The sequence below is a fragment of the Schistocerca americana genome, chromosome 5 (assembly GCF_021461395.2).
Source record: "Schistocerca americana isolate TAMUIC-IGC-003095 chromosome 5, iqSchAmer2.1, whole genome shotgun sequence".
In the NCBI taxonomy this organism is placed as follows: domain Eukaryota; kingdom Metazoa; phylum Arthropoda; class Insecta; order Orthoptera; family Acrididae; genus Schistocerca; species Schistocerca americana.
The window spans coordinates 59197132-59210200 of record NC_060123.1 but is presented as its reverse complement, the minus strand read 5'-3'; the positions used below and the strand labels follow the sequence as shown (position 1 = coordinate 59210200).

General features: G+C 37.4%; 1 protein-coding gene across 1 annotated transcript in view; it reads right to left on the bottom strand.

Moving 5' to 3' along the window:
• Window positions 1-276: 276 nt before the first annotated feature.
• The window catches only part of LOC124615413 (BLOC-1-related complex subunit 8 homolog), a 129978-nt gene continuing 117185 nt past the window's right edge, over window positions 277-13069 (bottom strand). Inside the window, exon 6 of the transcript XR_006979787.1 lies at window positions 277-727. The gene's annotated coding sequence lies outside the window, so the exon portion shown is untranslated. The remainder of the gene's footprint in view (window positions 728-13069) is intronic.

The following is a 13069-nucleotide window of genomic DNA, read 5'->3' as shown; positions in this document are numbered from 1 at the left end:
TATTAATCAGTAGCAGTCAAACTAGAACAGAGATCTTTTCGCACACAATAAAATTTAAATGAAATTGAAGACAAAATATGAAGCAATATAATCTGTCGAGTTTTCAAATAACCACATAAATGAAATAATAATTTTACAAAATTTGTGTAAGTCTGTAAACATGGCAGCCTGGCTTGAGGTCTACATTTCATGTCATACTTATCTTAGCAATCATATATTTTGATATATATTTTGATATATTTTGATATATTTTGATATATACAATCATATATTTTACGTTACAACAACCACCCAGAGTACTGTAGATGAGAATTAGATAAGATACTCTGCTAAAATTAGACTTCAGTCAGTTGCCAGAAACACTGTACAAACAAATAATTCGCCACAAGTTACAATATAGCACAACACAAAGTTGATGACATAGTTCCATGAACATAAAGTGTAAATGTGAGTGTTTCAGATCAAATTATTGTGTAAAAACTGTGAGTACATGTGCAAAGCATAGCTTAGCAAAAAGATTCAAATTGGAAATCATCTATTTTTTATGTCCATTTCCATATTATTTGAAAAAGAAATAATAAATTACATGAAATTATAAAATATATACTATCTTTAGTGCTAAACACTTGTCTCACTGCTTGAGAAGATCTCAGTCCATTTATGGTAACACCTCTTCTCAGTCTCTTCCTCTGGTACTCCCAGGCACACAGTCTGTACTCAATAATCTCTGCAAATACATACAATTGACTTTTAGTCACTTTCACCAGTCCAACATACACAAAATAGTGTACAAGGAACTAGAACCGGATTATAGACTGTTGATGCTCAAAGTGACACGACAGAGTGTTTATTTTAAATATTCTCAAGTTCCATTATCATTGCACATCTGGTTTTACAGATGTCTAGTAAGACAAGATTTTTCACTTCTACCAATATGGGTGCATAACTTTCCCCAAATGTCATTTGTGGGTACCATGTACCTTCATACCACCTCCAGGACAGAGGACAAGCTAAAACATTGTTTAGATGGCATGAGAACTAATGTGTGTGTGTACACTGACAAAATATTTTCAGTTATTCATATGCCTGTCTATTCATTCTGCTAAAAATTACACTTCCTCTCTCTGTAAAGTAATGCACAAACTTATAAACTATCAAAATATTAAGTTATAAAAATTTTTTCTTCAGTGACAGGAATTACTGTGCGTGCACACACTCTTGTGCAAGTATCCCTCACACTTACGCATACTTTCAAATAATGACAAATCATTATGTTCAGTGTTCTAATTATACAATTAACAACCCAGCCAGATGTGATTCATCTCTACAAGTGATAATTTATATGCCAATTCTGTTCAACCAATTTACATTACAGATAGGCAACAAATATCATTCACCAATCTATCTCATCACTTACTGTCAGCAATTTCATAAATAACTTATCCAATGTAAACCTCCTTTCAAATTCCTTCAAACATACTGTGTAAATAGCATCCAACGTGTCTGTCATACAATTAATCTTTTGGCATAACAATGCTGAAAGTGTACACATCATGGCTCAGTAGCAAACTTGCAATTCAACACCTCTGTGATCTACCATTAGTTATTTAGGTAAGTTTTACAATTACGCATCTCTCAAAATAAAATAAAGTGAAATTTTGCATACAAATGCATCTCTCAATAAACAAATGAAGTTGACTATGAGTTTACTAGTGTGCCATTGAGGCTATGTGCCTTTACTGTAGTAAAATGTGAAATACAAGTGTAGTAAAAGGGCATAATAAAAAACAAAAGCTCTCCACTCATCCTGGTCCTTGATCACTGATCATTGATCTTACAAACATGAACAGTGAACAACTCATAAATACAAGAAAGTAGAAATGTGTTATCTGACAAGAGTATTGACTAAATGATTTCACAAATTGTTGCGACTTAAATCACTCAGACAATCTGTTCTGCATATTATTCAATATGCCTTTGCATAGGTTTTGTATTTGTACCACAAAACATAGATAATTTATGTCTTTTATTAAATAAGATATTTCCAGTAACGTAATAGGTTATGTACATACAGCTCAGTTAAAATCACTTTTAGTGTGTTTGTGAATTAATAAGGACCAAACTGCAGAGGTCATCGGTCCCTAGTCTTCACACTACTTAAATTAACTTATGCTAAGAACAATACACACACCCATGTCCAAGGGAGGACTCGAACCTCCAGCGAGAGGGGCCACGGAATCAGTGACATGGCGCCTCTAACCGCGTGGCTCACTGTTAATACTGTGTGTAACACAGACAATGTAGAGCTCATTCATGTAAGCATGTTTCACACATTATATTGATAAAACCCCCCAACGACTTCTTCCTAATCGTCTCCCAGACACTCAGCAGTTTTTTGGCAAAAAATACGCTTTACACCTCGCCTGGGCCTGTCAGCACCGACATTGGACTGTTGATGACTGGAAACATGTTGCCTGGTCAGATTAGTCTTGTTTCAAATTGTATTGAGCAGACAGATGTGTACGGGCATGGAGACAACCTCACGAAACCATGGATCCTGCATACCAGTAGCAGACTGTTCAAGCTGATGGAGGCTCTGTAGTTGGAGTGATATGGGACTCCTGATACATCTAGATATGACTCTGAGAGGTTACACATATGTAAGCATCCTGACTGATCACCTGCATCCATTCATGCCCATTGTGCATTCCAACAGAGTTTGACAATTCCAGCCGGACAATGTGACACCCCACACAGCCAGAATAGCTACGACGTGGCTCGAGGAACACTCTTCCGAGTTTAAACACTTCTGCTGGCCACCAAACTCCCCAGACATGGACATCATTGAGCATATCTGGGATTCCTTGCAACTTGATGTTCAGAAGAGATCTCCACCCCCTTTTACTCTTACGGATTTATGGACAGCGCTGCAGGATTCATGGTGTCAATTCACTCCAGCACAATAGTCAAGACCATGCCACATTGTGTTGTGGCACTTCTACGTGCTCAATGGGGCCCTACATGATATTAGGGAGGTGTACCAGTTTCTTTGGCTCTGTGGTGTAGTAGCTTCAAATGAAATATGTATGCATTGGTTCAAAACAGTATCCATCTCCTTTCTATTCATTACAACTGAACCACAAAATTATCCACAATATGTACATATAATATGTAACATGAATCCACAGCATGATGCAGTATATCTTAGTCTTAATAATGTAACTTCAGACTGCACCAAACCAGAATCTAAAACTGTGATTACTAGACCAGTGAGCAGAGAGAGGATGGATAGGTTTAAACATGCCCTCACTTATTTCAGTTGGGACATATGTTTTATTAGGCTTCAACACTGTTCAGCTGATATTGTATTCACAAAGTTTTTCTCCATCTTTTTAAATGTATTTGAAAATAGCATCCCTCTGAAAAAATGTACAGTGAATATTAGTAGTAATTACAAGAAAAGGAAAACGAAGGAATGGTATACTCCACAGCTAGGGCAACTGAAAAATACTGTTATGCTGTATTCCAGTCTGTACAAAACCAGTAAATCAGAACTGTATAAAGACCTGTATGCTAAAGCTAAATGCAAGTACAGGAAGGGAATAAATGAAGCAAAGAAACTGCATAACATAGTAAACATTGAAAAATCTAACAATAAATGCAAGAAGGCCTGGAGTGTAATAAACTCCATTGCACACACTAAACACAAAGAGGAAATTGCCATTACCCCAGAAGAATTTAATAAATATTGCATTCAGTCCATTGAAGAAATTAGTAGTTCAATAATCAAACCACCTGAAAATGCACTTAGTATTATGGACAGCTGCTTTGAAAAGCTTCCCCCAAGCACCTTCACTTTCACAGAAGTGAGCCCAAATAATATCCTAAAAATAGTGAAAAATTTCAGACCTTCAGTTAGTGTTGATTACTATGATATGTCATGTAATTTGTTGAAAGATGTTATTGATTGTGTGATTTATCCTTTAACCTTTTGTGTTAACAAATGCCTAGTTGAAAGTAAGTTCCCCAACATACTAAAAATTTCTAGAGTTGTGCCCATATACAAAAAAGGGGAAAAGAACTGTCCCGCTAGCTACAGACCTATATCCATGACCCCAGTTTTTTCAAAAATTTTAGAAACGATTATGTATGAGCAAGTTAGTGCCTACTTGGGTAAACTAAATATAATTAGTGATAAACAGTTTGGATTTAGGAAAGGTAAATCCACAACAGATGCAATGGACTCCCTCGTAAAATTAGTCCTAGATGTGTTCGAGGCTAGGGACTATGCCCAGGCTACATTTTGTGACCTGAGCAGAGCCTTTGACTGTGTAGAGCATGACACTGTGCTGAATAAGCTAGTTTACTATGGTTTTGATGACAACAGTATAAATATGTTCAGGTCTTTTCTAGAGAACCGTCAACAAGTTGTGTGCATTGGTAGGGAGAAATCAAATTTGGTTAATGTTAGGTACGGAGTGCCTCAAGGGTCGGTGCTTGGACCTTTACTGTTTATACTAATGATTAATGACCTGCCCTTATTCATAAAATCTCATACAATATTGTATGCTGATGACACAACTTTTCTACATAAAAGCTCTGATCTAGGTACGCTGAAAACACTGACCGAAAATACCCTTGCTCAGTCCTCATTATGGTTCAAAGCTAATGGCTTCTTGCTAAATGAAAACAAAACCCAGACACTTTACTTTAGCCTCAGAGAGATTCCTAACTACCAGGAATTAGAAACTGTTAAATTTTTAGGTGTTACTATTGACAATAAATTGACGTGGGAACCACACATTAAAAATATATTGGCTAGGCTTTCAAGAGTGATTTATCTAATTAGAAATTTAAAAAGACATGTTCCCAATGACTATGTGAGATCAGCATATTTTGCCTTCTTCCAAAGCATCATCTCTTATGGAATTTTACTGTGGGGTAGTAGCTGTCATGTAAATGACATTTTACTTTTACAGAAGAAAGTAATAAGAATAATAACGGATTCTGATAAAATAGAACATTGTAAACCTCTGTTTATTAAATTGCAGTGTCTTACAGTAGTAAACATATTCATCTACAATGTTTTAATGTACATTAGAAACAATGTGTCTAATTTTGTGTTGAGAAGTGATATTCATAGCCATAATACTAGAAACAGAACATCTGTAGACGTACCATATCATAGATTATCAAAATCGCATAACTCTTACCTAGTTCTTGGACTAAGGATGTTTAATAGACTAAGTGCTGACTTTAAAGAACTGCCTGTAAATATCTTTAAAGCTAAATTATACAAGCTACTAGTGAACAATCCGTTTTACTCCATTGATGAATTCTTTGAAGATGAAAATACTGTATTCTAACGTGTACCTATTTTATGTAAACCAATTCACTTCGATATAGTAGTTTATGTAGAAATATATGCTCTTGACTTTGTCTATTGCTGTAATCAGCTGAACGACAATAAAATTATTATTATTATTATTATTATTACAGCAATATTCTCATTATAATATGGTGTTCTGTATCAAAGTAATTCTCAGATAGTGATATTTAAACAAAGTATCTCCCTCTCAGCAACTCTTAATAACCTTAAGATTATAAACATTGCGTACAATCCACTTCTTCAACAAACTCTTCTAATACTAAGGAAAATGTGTCTTACATGTGTAACACTGCTTGTGACATAACTTTCAGTACATAGTTGTGTAGTTGTCAAACTCACAGAATACAATAAGATGACATAAATACAGAAAGAAATTGAAGTTGACTTAAAATGTTTTTTCCCAAATATGCAAAGCGACCATAACTCCACAGTATCAATTAAATGAAAATTGTCATTACATGTCAGACATCAGCAGCAAGGATAGAGCAAAAGAGTAGTCAGAGAATAACAGTGCCATCAGAAGAATAAATTACAGAAGTAAATGGTACAGGACTGGGGCCCTAGACGTTGCCACACTCTTAATGTGCAAATAAAATATGTTTCCCTGAGGGAATAATGACATTGCTGTACAATAAAAATCATATAGCACACTTTATATATTTAGAAAACAGATTTCTAACTTTTTCATTCCACATCACATAACAATGTACTTTCTCATTCCTTGCCTGTAAGCTTTTACGTTCAGGGTACTCTATTAGTTCATTGAAAATGAATGTTTTTGTTGTACCTAATTTCATAAGCAGAAAATCCTGTAGCAGAATGCTAACTATTTAAAATGTCTTCGAAATCCCTCACATAGTCTATCCACCCACATTGATTTTTACTGCAATATGTTCTAAACAACCTACCTATCTCTCTTACATACCTTTCTGTTGGATTACTAGCTGGAAAATATACATAAATTAAAATGTGTTTTTAGTTTTCATTGGTCAAAAAGTTTTTCAATGCTTTGGAAGTGAATTCTGCCTCATCACCTTACAGTATGGCTTTGGATCTCCCTACATTCTGATAATAGTCTTTACATATTTTACCATAAAGCTCTTAATTCTAGCTTTCCTTAATAGGTAAAGTTTGATGAATGTTGAGAAACCAGCTTTAAATTTTGATAACTGCCCCAAAAAAATTCACCTCGACTAATTCCAATTCTGTTTTTGGCAGGAACATTTTGCATACAGCCTCATTACTAAATTTTATTTTCTGACATCTGTCACAAGTTTCTGAACGTTTTCTAACCCTTCTTGTCACATTATAAAAATATAAATTTTTCTGAATTTTCTGTAGGCTATACATTTCAGTGCTCCACAATGACCACATCTATTTGCTCTGGCACAGCTTAGATTTCCTGGTAAATGGCCTCTTTAAGTACCTCCAGTATGCATGGAGAAATTAGGCTAGCAATTCATCACAATGTTAGCTGTGTGAGCAGTTGCCTCATATTGTTGAAATTACATTTTGTGATCTGCATTCTAACCCAAGAACACTGTAATTTATTGCTTGAACAGTATACACACATAGAAGACAAGGTACAATACAATTAGCAGTACACATGTGACTAGCAGAGCCTTATGCTCTGGCCTATGTAGACATTATGTCCTGCAGGGGGTGCAGTCATGCTATCATATTAGCATGCCAGGTGGCTTCTAGCACCCAAATCCAGCACAAACTTGACGTGTAAACTATGAAGTGGTCCACACAGGTCTGGTAGTTTTGTGTGTCTTGCCTTACAAAGAAGTGAGCACTATGCTCACGTGCATTTTTTTTGTGGTCGTCGTAGGTTGTTAAGTCACGCAATGCACTTCCACCGGTGCGTAGTATCAGAAGTGGGGCAAGTGCTGACAGGTGCAGCACCTAATTGTTGTGATAGACTATACAGTAGGGAAAGTGACGCTGGTGCAGCTTCCATTTCCATGCCTGAGTCCAACCCCAGGGAAGGAGATTGCCATGAAGTCAGTGGAACAGCCGGCACAGGTGGCGATGGAGGTGGAAGCAGCAGCAGAGGCATCGGCTGCAACAGCATAGGAGCTGGGGTCCCACCGTGACCCTTGGCATATGAGTGGGGCATCCACAGCAGAGGAAGCAGTTGTGAAAACATTGGCAGTGGCAGTGGAGAAAAAGAGAGCAGCAGCCACGATATAGGAAATGGCTGGTCAGACGTGGGGGTGTCCGAGGTGCACCCAGAGCACAGCCAACCAAGTGAGGTCACAGCTGGTCAATGTGTCACGATGCCCTCCCCTCAGCCACGCAGCCAATGCAGATGCATCAGCCACAGTTACTCTTCACTACCACTGGCACCCATTTTGGCCAGCAGCCAAACCCAGGTGATCAAACAGCTGTGCCAGGCTGGAAGTGTTGTGGCATCGTTGCTCGCAGATGGCCTGTCATAGGTCGAAGCAGATGTAGCAGAGTCCAGGGCTGACAATCATGCAGCAGCTTTGCCAACAGGGATGACCCTTTAAGAACTGAGGTACCTGTCAATAACTATTTCCAATGACCTGTCTGAAACATTTTTTTCTGCATCTTAAATGTTGGTACTAACTGTTCTGCTGTTGGTACTAACTGTTCTGCTTCCCTGTTCAATTGAAGGTGGAAAGAAGGAGCCACTGACATGGCAAACAACACTCTTTTTTCTTTTTCTTTTAACAAACATCTTCAAATTCCTGAGGTATAAACTGGAAGCCATTGTCTGTATCCCAGAAGACACTCCATTGCAAAAATTTTTGACAAATCTGAAATTGTTGCCACCACAGAAGCAGACAGACAGTGCACTACATACGGAAACTTAGAATAAGCATGAATCACAACCAGCTAGTAGAAATTTGATAAATGCCCCACAAAATTTATACAAATTCATTCCCAAGGCTGCTTTGAATCTGGCCACAGTGACAAAAAAACATGGAGAGCTGACTGGTGGGTGGCACACTGTGTGCAGGCTGCAACAGCTCATGCTACTTCCCCATCAATGTCTGGCCAAAAAATGTCTCAGCATGCTAATGCTTTTGTATTTGACATACCCCAGTGGTTCACATGTAATAAATGCATAACTTCATGTGAAAGAGCAGATGGAACTACGACTTGGTTCTGTAGCAGCAGTCAATCTCAAACAAACAGAAAGACTATTTTGTAAAGCAAAATAATTTCTCAAAGGATCAGAAGCACAGCCCAGAGGTCTGTCCAGCCAGATGTGTTGCACAAAAGAAACAACTTTACTTAAAACATGATCCCGCAATTTTAGTGCTCATAATAGGGAAACCATGAATAACATTTTGAGCTTCACATCTAAATGAAAACAAAGTAATATCTCTTTATCACACTATGGATCTGGACCAATCAGCAAATGTGATAAGGTGTCAGCATTTTCATATTGCAGCATAGGTCAAAAATGTATTTCAGCATCCACATTTTTATGAGCAAGGACGGTGCTGCCTGAGACATGTCCGTCGCTAACAAAAGGTGCTGGCCAGGCTGGAAAGCGACCAAACAAGGGGATGATTGCTGGTTAGATTTCAACAACTTGAATGCCTGGTCACAAGCCATGAACCAGTAGAAAGGAACATCTTTACACAATAAAGCACGGAGCACTTGTGCTACAGCAGCAGCATACAATACAAATTTGTGGTATTACGCAATTTTGCCTAAAAATACCTGTAATTCCTTGATGGATGTGGGGTGTGGTGATGTGGCAATAGCATCACTATGTTGTTGCAATGGTTTATTGCCAGCACACAACACTTCAAAACCCTAATAAATAACGGATGGCAGAAAAAGTGTGTGCTGTCCAAATTGCACTTTAACCCTGCAGATTGTAAAACACAAAAAAAGAGCACATGACCCTGCAGATTGTAAAACAGAAAAAAGAGCACAAAGTTTCTGCAAATGTTCCTCTGTACAGGCACCAGACACTACTACGTTATTTAAATAGGTGATGCAGCCTGGAACTGGTTCAATAATTTGCTTTTAGCTGCTGCACTTGCCACTCCAAAAGACAAACACTGGCATTTAAAAGCCAAAATATGATATTGATAACTAGAAGGTATTTGGATTCCTCTCGAGCAGCAGCTGTAAATATGCCTCAGCCAAGTCAATATTTGAAAAATAGTGCCCCCCCCCCCCCAATAATTTTTCCAAGATTTCATCAGGGCACGGCTCAGGATACGTATCAATGATTGACTGTATATTAAGAGATGCACCAGTCACGCTGACCATTCACTTGAAGAAAGAGGCCTACATCTACATCGATACTCTGCAATCCACATTACAGCAAGTGATGAAAGGTACCCCATACCACTACTAGTCATTTCCTTTTCTATTCCATTCCCAAACAGAACAATAGAAAAATGATTGTCTATATACCTCCAGATGAGCTCTAATTTCACATGTCTTATCTTTGTGGTCCTTATGTGCATTTTATGGTGGACCCAACAGAATCATTCTGCACAGCTTCAAATGCCAGTTTTCTAAATTTTTTAACAGTGTTTCTTGAAAAGTATGTTGCCTTCCCACCAGATATCCCCTCTTGAGTTCCCGAAGCATCTCTGTTACACTTGCATCTTGTTCAAACCTACCAGTAACAAATCTAACAGCTCGCCTCTGAATTGCTTTGATGTCTTCCTTTAATCTGACTTGACACAGATCGCAAACACTCGAGCAGTACCTAAGAGTAGGTTGCACTAGCATCCTATATGTGGTCTCCTTTACAGATGAACCAATAAACCAAAGTCATTCCTACCACAATCCTTCCATGCTCATTCCATTTCATATTGATTTGCAACATTATGCCTAGATATTTAAATGACGTAACTGTGTCAAGCAGATGCTACTAATGCTTTACCAGAACATTATGGGTTTGATTTTCTTACCCACCAGCATTAACTTACATTTTTATTCATTTACAGCTGTCATTCATCACACCAACTAAAAATTTTGTCAAGTCATCTTGTATCCCTCTACAGTCACTCAGCTTCACCACCTTACCGTACACCACAGCATGATCAGCAAACAACTGTAGATTGCTGTCAACCATATTCACCAAATGATTTATGTATATAGAGGATAATACTGATCCTATTACGCTTCCCTGGAGGGACTCCTGATGATACCCTTATTTCTGATGAACACTCTGCATTGAGGGCAACGTATTCAGTATTCAGTATATTCACCATTGACCACTTACAGCGGAATAGGTCTGAACATTAAATATACAATTAACAATAACTTTACAGTAAAGTTTTTACAATTTAATTCCTTTTCTTTTAGGAATATTCTTATATACTGATGTCAATGATTATTTCAAAATATTCTGTTATCTTATAAAATGGGTGTTTGAGTAACCAGTCATAAACCTTACTCTTGAAAATATTACTGGTCAGTGACCGAGCAAATGCTGGAAGTTTATTGAAGAGTTTTAAACTCATTATTTTGTGTGAATTTGCAGTCTTTGTGAGCCTGTGTCTTGGTATGTCGAAGTCCAGTTTGCCTCTGGTGTTGTGGGGATGTATGTTCTCTCTGGTCTCAAACTCATTTAAGTTGCTTTCGACATAAAGCAGTGCTGTTTAGATGTATAGATTCACAAAAGTTAATATCATGTGCTTGATAAAGAGGGGCCGGCAGTGTTCCTTGGGCTTAACTTTGCTCATTATTCTGATTACTTTTTTTTTTTGAATTTTCAGAATTTCACTGACAAAGCAAGAATGTCCCCATAACAATATGCCGTAGGAAATGTGTGACTGAAAAGAGGCCAAATTATACCACCTTGAGATATTCATCAGTGACTACATCTGTCAGTCTCCAGAAGAGATAACACACTCTTGCTATTCTCTTGCAGATATGGCTAACGTGTTCCTCCCAGTTTAATTTTGAATCAATGTGGAATCCTAACAATTTTACTGATTTGCTTTCAACAGCTGTAGTTAAACCCAGAATTAGTTCTTGTGATTTATCAGGATTACACAGGAGTTCATTAGAAGAAAGCCAATCCATTACTAGTTCTAGTTTTTCCTGTGTTTCCTGATGCAGTTCTGTTGTGTCATGGTGTGTATTGAGCAATGTTGTATCATCTGCATAACACACAATTGAATTTGCTCCTACATGGTAAGGTAACTCATTAATTGCAATGATGAACAGAAAAGGACCTAGGACCGAGCCCTGAGGCACTCCAGTCCGAACTTCCTTCAGTGAGGAGCATCTATTTTTAATTGATACAAACTGTCTCCTGTTACTTAAGTATGATTCAATTACATTCAAAGATGGTTTGTGTATGCCATAAAATTCCAGTTTTGAAAGTAGGGTGTTAGATGGTATGCAGTCGAAGGCTTTGCTAAGATCACAAAGTACGACTGATGCTAGATCCTTATTTTCTAATGCAGTTAACACCTGGTTAACAACTTCAGTGACAGCAGTAGTGGTATTTTTACCATGTTGATATGCAAATTGTCTGTTGGAGAGGAGATCATGCTTATCAAAATACTTATTTAGTTGACTATAAAATACATATTCAAAAACTTTAGAGAAAATTGCGACAATAGAAACTGGTCGATAGTTTTGGGGCAGATGCTTATCTCTCTTTTTAAAGACTGGTATCACTTTAGCAGTTTTGAGTGCATCTGGGAAAACTCCAGATTCTAAACACATATTAAAAATGAAAGAAAGAGGCTGACAGATAAGGTGTATTATTTTTTTCATTACATAGTTAGAAAACCAATAACAGTCCATACTTTTGGAGTTGGTGAACCTTGCCACAGCTTTTACAATATCCTCTGGGGTGACAACATTCCAGTGGAAAGTATACATCCTATGGGGCACAGCCCCAAGATGATCTAGTGCACAAGTGCCATTTTGCTTGATTTTGTTTTTCAGCTTGCTCACTGAGGTTAGGAAGTAATTATTTACCTCTTCTGGGACCAGCATTGCATCTTGTGTATGGGTTTGTGAATTATATTGGTTGATGATTTCCCATGCTGCTTTACATTTGTTGGGAGCACTTTCAATGTAATGTTCACATGCTTGTTTTTTGACCAAGGACAGTTTGTCTTTGTAGATTTTTCTACATTTTAGATAAGCTCTATAAGAAGTATTATCTAGCTCAGGTCCTTGTTTCCAAGAATTTTTATATATTCTGTACAGTCTGAGCATCTCCTCCCTAGTGAGAGCTAGCTCATCTGTATACCATTTTAGCTGTTTGTTTTTCTGTTTATGCTTAGGGCTACTTTTGATTAATGGTGAGCGGGAGTACCATAACTCTATGAATATTTCCAGGAAGTTGTTAAACACGATTTCACCAGCACCCTTCTCAGGTTGTGTGTTGTATACAAAGTCCCAGTTAACATCAGATATTCTGTCAATAAATAAATTAATATACTCATATTTCTGCCCTCTTACCCATGTGGCATTAGACTTGATTCTGACAGATTTGTTTGATTTAGGCAACTGATCACAGGAGAATGTTAAAATCAATGGTTCATGATCAGCTAGGGCTCCACTGGCAAGTCTGACATCATACATATCTCTAGAAAAATTTACTGTAATATTATCTAAGCGCGCCTTATCCCATGTTGGTGGGTGATTCGTACATTGTAAATTTAGTGATCTTAAGATATTAAAAAATGTTCTAGTAACATGTTCATC